Genomic DNA, 12,999 nt, shown 5'->3' on the forward strand with positions numbered 1-12,999 from the left:
GATCTCCAATGAATTTCTGTGGGACTGGTCATGCACTCTTTGCCCAGCTCTGTAGTATTGCAACAATCGGGTATTTAAAAAGCTCTTCTCATCCAGAATGAGCCTAACATCATTGTATATACACTGTACATGTACACACATGGTATAGATACAAACACACACACATCAGTCTCCCTCTCTCGATGGATCTCACCAGCCCTTGCCATGCAGCCAAGTGTTGGGCTGAGTACAGCACTCGTTCTGCACTGTCTACACCATGCAGCAGAAGGTTGAGGCGCAGGTGAAGAATAATGTGCCCAGTTCAAACCTAGGAGGATTCCACTTACTCTTCCCACCATCTCAAAGCTGCTGGCATGCTCAGACATTATAAACATATTTAAATAAAACAACAAGAACTCGAAGCTTGTTTCTGCTGGCAGGCCTGGCAGAGAGGGGTATTTTTGGCTCTCAGATGACCTTATACAAATCTAGGAGGCGCAAGAGAATATTGAGAGGCAGAATGTGCTTACCCAGCTGGAATCTGACTTGGGAACAGCTGGGGAGAAGGTGGTGGACTGGGCCATCCTTTATAAAAAGAACTGGAAATGCTACAGTGTTATGCAAAACTTGTCCAAAACAGCAGAAGCAGTAACTCTGGTGTAAGGTGTGGTGTTCTGCCTGTGCATGTAGGGTACTGAGTGGTAGCTAAAAGGGGTGGGCTCTTGAATGCCTGCAAAATGTCAGTTCATTCTCTTCCAGATGAGGCCAGGCCCCTAACATCCCAGCAGTCCTGTTCAGCTGCTGTCAACCTTTCGCAGCAGGCAGCCGTAAGTTAGAGACTGAGGTTGCCAATGATTGCTGCTAAACTCAGAGGAACTGGCAAAAGGCAGAACTTGCAATCTTTTCAGCTCCATTCCCGAACCGTCGCTGCACGTCTTGTTTCTATAAAAAGAAAGAAGAACAGATCTGAAACTTTGTTTTTCAGCGGAGTAAGAAAGATGTTCAAAGATTTCCAAACATTTGCAGCCTCTGAGCTCACATGCTGTATGGCCCAGCCCAGAGAAAATGTACAGGATGAGATTCCTAAATACTGGACCTGGTTCTGTATCACCAAAGAATTCAGTGTCAAACTGGGGCATAATCCACAACAGGTGCCTCTCACCTGTGCAGACATGAGCTGTGTGAGTATGATGTGGCGGTAAGACCAGAATGGCTTGTTACATGCCTACTGTGCAGAGGAGTAAATGCCGAACTAACACATACAGCCCATTCCTCCAGCCTGGGCTCTTCCAGCACTGCATGTGGTCTGGTTACTAGACCATGGAACCTATTGATTCTGATCCTGTGGAAGGCAAATGAAGAACAAAAGTGGAACTTTCAAATGCCTGGGAGTTAACAGCCCAGGTCCCATCGGCTGCCTGGAGATCGTGCCCCTCGCATACTTAGACACATTGGAAAAATCTCACCTTCAGCCTTTCTTAGAACATTGTTTACATAAAAGAGGAAAGGCATCTCCAGGCTCTAGTGGGAGCATCTGACAAAGGCCTGGTCTACAAGGCAAATGTAGGTCACCAGAAGCAGGATCTCAGTCATTGTAAGAGGTGGGAATAGGAGTGTTTGTATCTGAGCTCAGATAGCAGCGGTGAGACAAGAAGAGACTTGGGTTAGTAAGCGCAGAGGCCAAAGGCAGGGGACGTAGACTGTCAGTCTATTATCTGCATGACAGCAGAGCCTGGAGACCCCAGTCGGGGCTGAGCACCCAGAGGGAGTTTAAGCACAGGCCCTGCCCGGAAGAACTCTAGGGTTTTCCATAGAAACCTTGTGAAAAGTCTGGAGCCTCAGTGGCATGGAAAATAATCCCAGCCAAGTCAGTTAGTCTGTGAGCTGCTCTCTTGCAAAACAACAGCCCTTGCCTACTGTGTGGGGCTAAGGAGAGGCCCCATTGCTGCGATTTCCCTAGGACTGGGGCAGCGCAGGCCATTTGCCCTGGAACGTGAAGAACATCAAACAAGGGCTTGTTCACTGAGCACGGCAGTGGCTGGAGGTGGCAGTTGTGGCGCCTGACACAGCACCGATGGGTGCATTAGAAATACCTGGCTGTCCCAGCAAGCAGGGGGTTGGCTTTGAGACGAGCTGCCCAGGCTTACTGAGCCAGTTACACTCACTGCCTTGTACAGTGCACAGCCCTATTGTAACAGTGCGGCCGCAGCCCTGCCCCTCAGCCTGCGCCCAGCACCGGTCACCCTCGCTAAGCTGGTCATGGCTGCAGTGTGCGTTGGGTGTGCTTAGCGAGCGGGGCCCGGCGGCTCTGCGCTGGCAGCGTAACACTGAGCACTTCTTGGGGCACCATTAAATAACAGATACTAAGAATGAGACTTGAAAGGGGCACCAGGCCCCCGGCCAGGCCCGTAGGGAAGGCACCACAGCCTTGCGCTTGGCTGGGTTCAGAACTAGCCACTCATGCTGAGGCTGCTCGTAGCACCTGTCTGTCTGCCAGGCCAAGTGACCCGGGATGCTGCCTGCTAGCCCCCAGGATGCACTGGCATCTGTAAATGCCTGGAAAGCCTGTCCTGTGCTGGCTCCCCCGATGTGGCCACGCACCGTGACCCTTGGCTGCTGAGATTTCATCGGTCCAGTTTGTGTACGATTAGTGCGAAGCGTGGCTGTTCATGTTGGCGTCACGCCAGGGCAGCGGACAGGATGGGAGGGACTACGTGGAAGTGATTGCCTGACTTCTAGCAGCGCAGTGCCAGTGCAACGTCACATGTGGTCTGGGCCTAACGTGCTACACTTGGTACCACAGCTAATCCCGGCTCGTGAGCCTAGTGTGAGCGGCAAGCGCAGTGCTCTCTTCACAGACAGAGTCCCCGGGAGCAGCACTGGGCTCTGGGAGCCAGGGAGATGTTCAGACAGGATCAGGGAAAGCCGTGCAGCGTCCACCGAACCACACAGATGTGCTCGCCCTGCCTGAGACCCCACCCTCACGCCCTTCACACTCAGATATAAGCACATGTAACTGGACTCAGGGAGGCTTATGGGGGCCTGCAATGGGGTGACTGAGGTGGGAGACAGAACCCTCAGAAACAAGTGGGATTCTTAAATGTCCCCCTTCTTTGGGTTCTGGGGGCTCAGCATGGCTTTGATCTCCAGAACCAAGTTCTGCCCTCTGCACCCAGTGCTGGTGCATGGGGTTCTGGCTGGATTTGGGTGGGGAGTAACACGCAGACAGTACTGGCAGGCACAGGCATTGGTATGTCTCTGCTGTATAAAATATCCTGTCATCGGGGGCGACTCTGTGTATTTTGCTGCCCCAAGCACGGCAGACAGGCGACTTTTGTTGGCATGCCTGCAGGAGGTCCACCAGTCCTGCGCCTTCGGCGTACCCGCCGCTGAATTACCGCCGAAACCGTGGGACCGGCAGGCCTCCCATAGGCGTGCAGCCCTCACAACCACCAGCACGCCACCCCCCGCGGCTTCCGCCCCAGGCACGTGCTTGCTGCGCTGGTGCCTGGAGCCGCCCCTGCCTGTCATATATGTAAGGTTCAGCAAGATCTTTCTCCCCAAACTGATACACCCGCAAAGTGTCTGTACACAGGGTTACCCTCAGCCGGCCAGCCAGCCACAGCTCCCAACACCCTAGCCACAGAATCCCGTGAACCCCAGTGAGGAGCCTTCCACCACCTTTGGTGAGGTACATTGCTGGGTAGATAACACAGTGATGGGCACTAGAGAAAACCCTCAGGCAGACAGATGGCTGGATCCTCTTCTCCAGCTCCAGACTTTTGGGGAGACAGAGTGGCTTATCTGACTGACCCAAACTGCTGTGCTGCCATCTGACCCCTGTCTGTCTGTCCTTAGCCTGTGGGCTCCTGGGGGCAGAGGGCTCATAAGCCAGGAAGGTGCCTTGCACATCCTGGGAACTAGCAAGGCCAGAATAATGATGACAGGGGAGCCCTGGGGTGCACACAGATACTGTAGGAACAGGGATTGCGGCAAGCAGGAGAAGCAGGATCTTCATGGCACCCACTGTAGCCGTGTGTGCCCTGAGTTCAGTGAGCCGGCTGCAGTCTGATGAATGAGGTGTAGTGGGAGTGAATGAAGTGAGGGTGCCTGTTAAAAGGTAGGAAATCAAAATCAGCAGTGGCACTTTGGAGTCAGCCTTGCGTTTCACGTGGAATAAAGCTGAACATTTGTTCATGGGATTGTGTATTTTCTTAATGATTTAAAACTGGTTTTTGTTCTGTCACGGTAGTGCTGGAAAAGCCCCGTTAGCCAGATCTGATTTAAAGCACTAATACGCACACCAGAAATTCCTTCCACGGAGCAGCCCCCAAGCCAGGACTTCAGCATTAGTTCCTATTACAAATTCTGTGGGACAAATCAACATCTTCCCGTTAGGAAGTGATGACAAACCAGTCCATCTGGGGTGATTAATTGACATCTTAAATTAATCACAAGCACTCGCCTCAGTGCTGTGACTCAAGATATTAACTGTTCCACCAGTCGCATGAGAAAGAACAGAGACCGTTACAAAGTGCATTTGTCAAACAGTCACTTACACAGCCATTGTGGTGGCTGAAAAAAGGTCAAGTGACTTTGTTATTGTTAAGTAGAGAGCAGACCGAAACTCCTAATTCCTTACTATGTGTTTAATGTGCCAGTTAAGTAGTGGTAATTGGCAGCAGCTGTGCCTTGGAACCAATGGTTTCTTACTCGAGTAGGAAGCCCTAATGTGCTAAATGATGCAATGTTGCTTTCAAATGGTTCGTTTTTATAAAGTGTAAGCTGGCGAAGGGAAAAAGTAAATCCCAGAGAGATGAAAGCGCTGCGAGTTGCTTTGGTGCAGTGTTCAGAGACAGGCAAGGAGTGATAAGGAGGAAGCAGCTGAGAAGTGAGCCCTTGCTGATTTGAAAATTTAAAAATCAATAGACAAATCAAAATGTAATTTTCATGGAGGTTAATATAACTGTGCTGATAAACTGTCAGGGATTATTGCAGTTGCTGCTTATAGCATAGACATATCTGCACAGTTAATAAAGAACAACTAAGGTCAAATCCAAATAGTCCGTGCAACATGTAATACTATGTCTGCTTTGCAGGACACAGCATCCAGAGCTACTGCTTCCCAGCACTGTGTGAAAAGGAGCAAGTCACTATGGAGCATCACACAGATGATGCTTTTCACTCCTTGTTAAGCTTGTGTAAGAGGGGGTTAGTAATAAGCTGCAGAAATCATACGCTGTCCCTTCAGTCTGAGTGACTTGTTTTAGATTATGGAAAACAAGAAAGAACAAATGTAAAGACTGTATGAGTCACCACAGTATGTTTGACTCTTATGTACCAGCACCTACCTCAAACAGAAACACACAATGGCAGTTCCCTTTGCAGCATTGAGGAGGGCTGTACAGAGAAAATGGAATAGCAGAATCTCCTTTCTGTTCCTGAGCGGCATAATCACATAGAGAGGGAACACAGAGAACACAGGTCACCATAAGCTGCTGTGACTGTTACAGTCTGAAATTCCTGTTATTTATTCTCTTCGGGTGATATTCATCCCCGTGCAGACAGCCCGTGCAAGGCCTGGGAGTCACTTATGTTTGGCTTCTGGGAGCTGAGCCCTCTGCACAGCGATGCAGTGATTGTCCCACATCTCCAGGTCTCTACATGGGAACACCTGTTCAGACACAGAAATGCTACCCCTGCTTTACCCACAATGCAAACCACCTTCTTCTGGCCACTGGGAAATGTTCAGCTCACAGTTTTCATGGCTTCATGTCAGTTTTGTGCTTCTCTGTCCTTCCTGGCTCTGGACTGAAGTGTGAAGGCACCACAGTCCTGTGAGAGGCTGTTTCTGGCTCAAATGCATGTGAGACACAATGGAAATCTGGTGACAGACTTTGTGTAAGACTTTCAGTTCTGCTTCCAGGGCTACAAGGCTTGCACAGGCTTTGGATAAACATCTGAATGTTCAGGTACAAATCCAGCGCGAACCCAACCTCCAAATTGGCCTCCGGGATTTCTGCTATTTCCTGCTTCTGGCCCCAGCTGTACAGAGATGCACAAAAAGGAAAAAATTAAGGGAAAGTTCTGCCAACTTCTGAATATCATAAATGTTTGTGTTCCCTTGGTGCTACAGTGCAGGGCAATTCTGGCTTCTGCTGCACTGTTTCCTCCTACCCTGTCAATGACCCGTAAGTAACCAGGGAGTGGACAATCTCAAACATGGGAGCTGTGTTATAACAACGTAGCTAGGGGATTGTGCAGCTGGCACGTGCTATGAGTGTAGTTGGTACATGTGGTAGCTTAGTGCCACAGAAAATATACAGGGTAACTTTTCAGCCTGGATCCACACCCCTGACTCAGTCTGCATCCATGCTGTCCAGGTGGGGAGTGTGAGGAAGTGGTGAGCTCAGCCTAGGGCTTGGGAGCACGTTGCTTAGTCCCTCCCTCACAGGCCGTGGGAGCATCAGCCATGTGGGGAAAGGCTCTGTGCTGCTCTCTCACCACGCCCTCAATACCTGAGAGGTGTGATGCAGCCCTGCTCTGGCTGGAGAGGGATGCAGACCATATCAGCTCTAGGAGTCACGTGGGGTCAAAGGGAAGTCCCATCCCTGCCCTGGTTTAGGAGAGCTCCCTGCCTCCCTGGTCATCACCACATAGATTCCCCAGTGCAAGGACGTGGAGATGGTGCCAAGTGAGCACCAAGCCAGGGGTTGTGAAGCAGAATTAGTGAGCAGCCCCTTCGCCGTGGCTGGCTGGACACATCTCCCTCAGTCGTCAGTTCTGTCTGCAGCACTGGCGTGTAAATGTTTAAGCCCTTGGAATATTTATTTTTCATGTTGCTTAATGACACCAGGATGGGGAAGCGAGGAAATCTGTATGCACTTTTAATCACCTGTGAGTGGAGGAGCTCCAGGGCACTGCTGCTGTATGTCTGGAGATAAACCATTACTGCTGGCTTTGCCAGGGAGAAGTGGTTTGCACAGGTGTTTTGTGTGTGAGCGGCATGGAGCAGTACCCCGGGCGAGGCAGCAATCAGGCTGGAGAGCTTTGATAGGATTATGACAAGGAGAGAAAGATAAAAGAGCTTTCTTCTTGGAGTGGAAGGGGAACTGAGCTTTTCCACCCTTGCCAGCGGCCTGGGTCTGGGCTGTTCTCTCCCCATCAAGAACCTTCCTATCTTCTCCTGCCTTCCCCCACCCCCTGGGCACCGCGGCTGCAGCAGTGGGTGGGGGACCCTGAGAGCCAGGCCTCACGCTGCTCCTGAAGGAAGGCGTGTATAAATGGCACTGTGGGTGGTGGGTTTGGACCCAGGGAGAGGGGAATCGGGATGCAGGTTTGCAGTTCAGAGCTGGCCCTGATATTGCAGCCAGCTGGCCCCATTGTAAACCTGTGCCGTGCTGTACTCACTATAACCCAGGAATGTCTTGTAGCATCTGGCTAGTGAGGGGGCAGGGTGGGGGCAGCAGGCCTGCCCCAGGCACCCTCACAGAGTAGCTGAACTCGAGGGGAGCAGCCTTAGGGGAAGTTGCTTCCTGGATCCTTGAGGATATTTGCAGATGATAGAAAGTGGCACCCGTGACACACAAACACCATTAAATAACCCTGCTGTAGCTCTGGCATGGGAGGGGCTTTAGGCCAGCTTCAGATGGAGGCTCCTTCCTGCCACCACCTCCCCTCCCGTGATGCGCTGTCACTGCAGCTCGGGACATGAGGGCGGAGGCTGAAGCAAAGGGCTGCACACGTTCTCCTGCTCCTGCTGAGCCATGAGCCTTTCTTTACAAAGCTGCAGCCCATGGAGCAGCGTTCCTGGGGGCCTGGGGCAGGGCACCTTCTCCCTGGGCCTCCCTGACTCAGAGGCTGCACCGGTGTGTTAGTCATTCGAGAGCAAACCCAGAGGGCCTCACGCAGAAGTCTCACTGACATGTAATGGGTCAAATCCTGAGAGTTACTGAGAACCGTCCCCGCCATCAGGGTTGCAGGGTCAGTCTCTCTGCTGCCTCTCAGGACCTGGTGCCTCTCAGGACTGGGTCCCGGGGGAGCTCTGCCGGAGCGAGGAGGGGCACAGCCCTGTGTTTGCAGAGCAGGTTGGATGCGCAAGGCTGTGCTACCTGCCTGTCTCAGGCTGTGGAATGCACAACAGGAGAAAGACAAAGGCCCGGCCCAGCTGCCGTGGTCCCTTCATGAATGGCGCCATTCACTCTCCTCGCCTGCCTTGCAGCTTAGCAATAATTAGCCCAGCATCAGTTTCATACCTGCTGATTCCCCCTCCCAAACATGCTGACTGGATTCCTGGTTTGTTGTGCCTCCGCCAGGCCCAGGCAACGCAGCTGCTGGAAGTCTGGCTCAGAGCCACCCTGAAGCACAGAAAAATGATGCAGCTGGGGCTCCTGCCTGCAGCCCTCAGAGGTGTCTGCACCTCCCCACATAATTGCACTCTCTGTGCATTCCAGGGCCTGCAGGCCCGCGTGGCAGGGAGAGGGCTCATTCCCACCTGCCAGTGTCTGTGCTGCTCACGCACGCAGCCTGCAGGCATTCTGGGCTTCCTTGGGAGCGTGGAGCGGGGCAGGCGGAGGGGGCTAGGAGAGAAGCTGGGTCAGGCTAAGAGGGCAAGAGATACCCTGACATGGCAAGGCCAGAGAGCCCGGCAGATCTACCGACATTGTCCCTCTCTGCCCCACACACGCGGTGTTACCGTGTCCTGCCCGGCCACGCCAGGGTAACAGGAACATGGTGTGAGGTGAGCCACAGCCTGCTCTGCCCCCTCACTCCATGCTGTGGCCTGGATCCCGTCCCCATTGTCTCCCTCTGCATCTGCGTCAGTGGGTGAGGCACTGGCCGCCTAGCCCAGCGAGCAGCCCTGGTGTGCTTAGGAGGAGGGGCAGCAGGAGCTCTCTGTCCTGGCGCATGCACGTAGCTGTGGGCTCAGGGCACGCTGTGGCCCTGGCCAGGATTGCCATCAGGGTTTGTCACAGACTCTGGGGCAGCCCTTCAGCTGTCGCCCTGTTTCCGACCCCCGGTGGAAATGCAGCATGGTCTGGGGCTGCACAGCGCCAGGTCTTGCCTGAGGCTTTGAACTAAGTGCCAGAGAAGCTGGGCAGAGCAAACCCCACAACCCTGCAGGTCACTTACTCTCTGGCTGTAGCCAGGAAAAGCCAGTGCAGATGCTGTGCTGAGTGGGGAGCTACTGTCCTCCTGGGGAACACAGCGTTCAGAGCATGGGGAGAGAGGGGCTTAAAAGCCAGGCGCTAAGCCATCCAGGGGACTAGTGAACGGGGGAGTCTGAGAGGGAGGAAGGGAAAGGGAAGAAGATCAGCGTGGTTCGGAAATCCGTGGTGAGCTCAGCAGCGTGATGGTTGAGTGGCCAGTGCCCAGAAGGCTGCTGCACTGCTGGCCGGGGACAGACAGAAAGTGTATTTCGCTGCTCAGAATTGCAATGCTACACTGCAGCTTCTTTGGTTTCAGCACAAGTTTGTATCTGGGGATCTAGAAGATGCGGGTCTCAGACAACCCTAAGGAACCGCTCCCAACAAACGTCACCTCGGTTCGGGGCGTGGGCATTCTCAGCAGAAGTGACATTGTGATTTCTTGGTAGCCCCCAAGGCCAGTTGAAGAAGTTCTAGCGGGATAAAGTGCAATAGAGGAATCTCAAGTGGCTGCTTTGCAGTACAGAGACATTAGTCCGGACAAGCTGGGTGAGGTCGTATCTTTTATTGCACCAACTTCTGCTGGTGAGAGAGACCAGCTTTCACTAGGCCCTCACCCACCTTGTCTCTGATATCCTGGGCTGACACTGCCACAAATAAACTGCATTTACCCAGTTCTTTTGCTAGCCCCCTTCCCAGGGCACCAAAAGAAGCAACCACTTCCCATTATGCTCAGAGAGAAAAATTAACGTCTTGACGACCATATTGTTCAAGATGGTTTTGCTCTGCATTTTCCTGTGCCCTGGTTCCCCTTTCAGAGGCAGCTGGTGATTCCAGTGTGCCAAGCGTCACAGGCCCCTGGAGCCACCACAATAGAGATATAGAGATTCTTCAGTAGCAGCCTTGAGAGGACGCAGGAGCCACTTGGCACCTCGTCTTTCCTCTGACCACCAAACCTTCCCCCGTCTCCAGGGGACAGTTGGGTGGATGGGCGTAAAGGCACAGAAGAGTCTCCCCTGCAATCCATATGCAAATCTCCTGGCTCACTCCCCCGAAGGGAAACCTGACTTGGGGAATCCTAATGCCCTTTCATCCTGACTGAGGTGTCATCTGTGGCCTGATACAATCCAGCTGGTCTGAGTGCTTCCCCACACTGGGCCTGGGACAGGAAACCAACTGGACTCTGTTCCCTGGCATTCCTTATGCCACTTTGTCTCCACATTTCTGAACACTTTGCAGTGGTGCATCATATTGGTCAGGCATGGTCCCTCCTCGTGCCCTCTCCCCACGGGAGGGTTATGCAGAAGGTAGGGTGGTTTGTTTTGACATGTGCCTTGGAGTGGTTTGTTTTGGGAGGGTTTGTGTTTTGTTCAGACGTCAGGGTTACCCTGGAGAAGGCGGGTTGAAGTAATGTGCCCGGCACTTGGAGCACGAGTGGTCAGGTTTATGGTGGGCCTTCCTGCGGGAGTTCGTTCCACTAACACTAATTAAAGCGACATTTTAACACTAATGCTGTTCCACTTAATGGTATATGAGATAAATGCCTAATACACAAAGGGAGTTTCTTGCTTCACAGCCCAATTCAAAAGATTTCTTTGAAGTAATCTAATAATGGCAGTGATAAATATTGTTTACTAGGCAGTGCTTTGCAGCCTTAAAGAAACTGCTGGAGCTGCAATGTGCGGCTCGGAGATTCTGGCCTGACGGTTATGAATTGTGCTGCTGTTTCTCTGCAAAGACACATTGGAGGGTGGTTAAAAGGGAATATCCAATAATCCTAATGTGTATATTAATTAGAGCGCTAACACAGCTGTGCACTGAGCTGAAAAACAAGTGACTTTATTAGAATAGTGCTCCCAGGAAAAAAGCATTTAGCGTTATAAAGTGGCTCTTCTGAGTGTTCTGGAGCCAGGGCAGAATGCCAATCAGTGTAACCACGTGCCTTGCAGCAGCAGCACTGGTACAGAATTACCTGTGGCGCCCGTGCAGTTCCCTACATGCTCCGTCCCCAGCAGAGGAATGAACGGGAAATGCTATTGAGCTTTAACCAGCCAGAATGAATCACCTTTTCAACGCCACGGCTTTGGCAAATGCAGTGACTTGTTTTGCTTGACCACACTGACACCCTATTGTGTGGCAGCCCTACCACTCGCCTTGCTCACCCCGATAGGCATTTGAGCAAGTTAATTTCCAGTGCTAGTCCTGAGCTGGTCTCTATAGCTCAGGTCAGCAGCAGCTCACAGATCAATTGGAGACCTAGAAAGAGAACTGAATGGATAGACAAAAAATCAATTGGCAAGTTAATCGCATTGGGACAAATTCCAAGAGTTCATTCTGTATTGGAATTAACCCAGTGCAGCTTACTTGTTCTTCAGAATAGAATCGGCTGTAAATAGGACAGGGAGATAAGGGGAACTGGAGACATTTCCCCAAGATCTTTGGCATAGAATAATTATTATTATATAGTTGTCTGACTTCCTATTTTTTATTGGCTCAGTTAATTGATGGTAATTTGCTCTATAAAACACCCCTTTTGCGACACAACGTCTGATAGAAATACGGAATTTTTAATAGATGCAGAGTGAGAGAGGTGGCTTCATTTTATTATTGGCCATTTTTTAGAAATGCATCAGTGTTAATATAGCTAAGGCAAAAGGTTGACTATTATAGTTTTAATAGCCAAGCACTCTGCCTAGTGCAGCAGGATCTTTAAAGAGAGAGAAAAAAGTAGTGGTGACATTTCCACTGATTACTCCCATTACCTTATTTCACCAGTAGCAGAACAATGCTTAGGATGTATGTTTGCAGTTAATTAGTGGGTCCTGCAAAGTTCATCAATAATAGATCTTGTGGTGGCAGCTGATTGCTCACTCACAGCGGGTGGGCAAGGGGTGGTAAATCAGGCTGATTGATTGTTGACCACTCTAGTTTTTCCTGCAGTAATTTAAAGCAATTAAAACGCATCCCTCAGAAATTAACTAGGTAAATAATGCACCAGTATAGCAACATACAGCAAAAGTTTCTGCTGGAAAGCAGCAGTGGCCATTGGTGAGCAGGCACCAGACAATGCTTTCCAAACCACCGGCTTTGCTGCTGATTGCTTCCAGGTGAAAGTGAGATGGCTGCTGCCCCTCACTACTCCACAATATATTTATTACCTGCCACGCTCCAACGGCTCCCTGCGCACACTGAAATCCAGGGTCACAGGAGCCACCCCAGCCACAGGCGGGAATTTCCCCAGAACACACTGCTAAGCAACCTGGCACTACACAAAGGGTTCCAGACACTCTACTGCTGGTTTGGCTTCACAGGTAGGAAGTTGTGTTGAGCACAGTTCCCATTCCGTCAGGCAGCCCAGCCCTACAGTCCGGCCCCAGTGAAAAATCCTATGGAAGCCATTGGAGAGACACCATGGAGTTTGGCCCATTTGGTCTGGCTGTTCATTGTAGCACTCGCTGCCGGCCAGCAAAGCTCTCCAGTTTTCCTGGGTTTCCATGACTACAAGTTGCCTGGTCCTCACACTTCACCTCCCCATGAGCAATGCACTTGGACCCGTGTCTGTTTCCTTACTCTTATATACAGGGCCCTACCAAATTCACTGTCCATTTTGGTCAATTTCACAGTCATAAGAGTTTAAAAATAATAAATTTCCTGATTTCAGCTACTAAAATCTGAAATTTCACAGTGTTGTAATTGTAGGAGTCCTGACGCAAAAAGGAGTTCGGGGGGCGGGGTCACAAGGTTCGGGGGGAGGGGTTTTGCAGTACTACTACCCTTACTTCTGCCTGCGCTGCTGCTGGCGAAGACTTCAGAGCTGGGCAGCTGGAGAGCGGTGGCGCCTGGCCGGGAGCCCAGCTCTGAAGGCAGAACTGCA

This window comes from Gopherus evgoodei, chromosome 13 (assembly GCF_007399415.2).
Source record: "Gopherus evgoodei ecotype Sinaloan lineage chromosome 13, rGopEvg1_v1.p, whole genome shotgun sequence".
Taxonomy (NCBI): domain Eukaryota; kingdom Metazoa; phylum Chordata; order Testudines; family Testudinidae; genus Gopherus; species Gopherus evgoodei.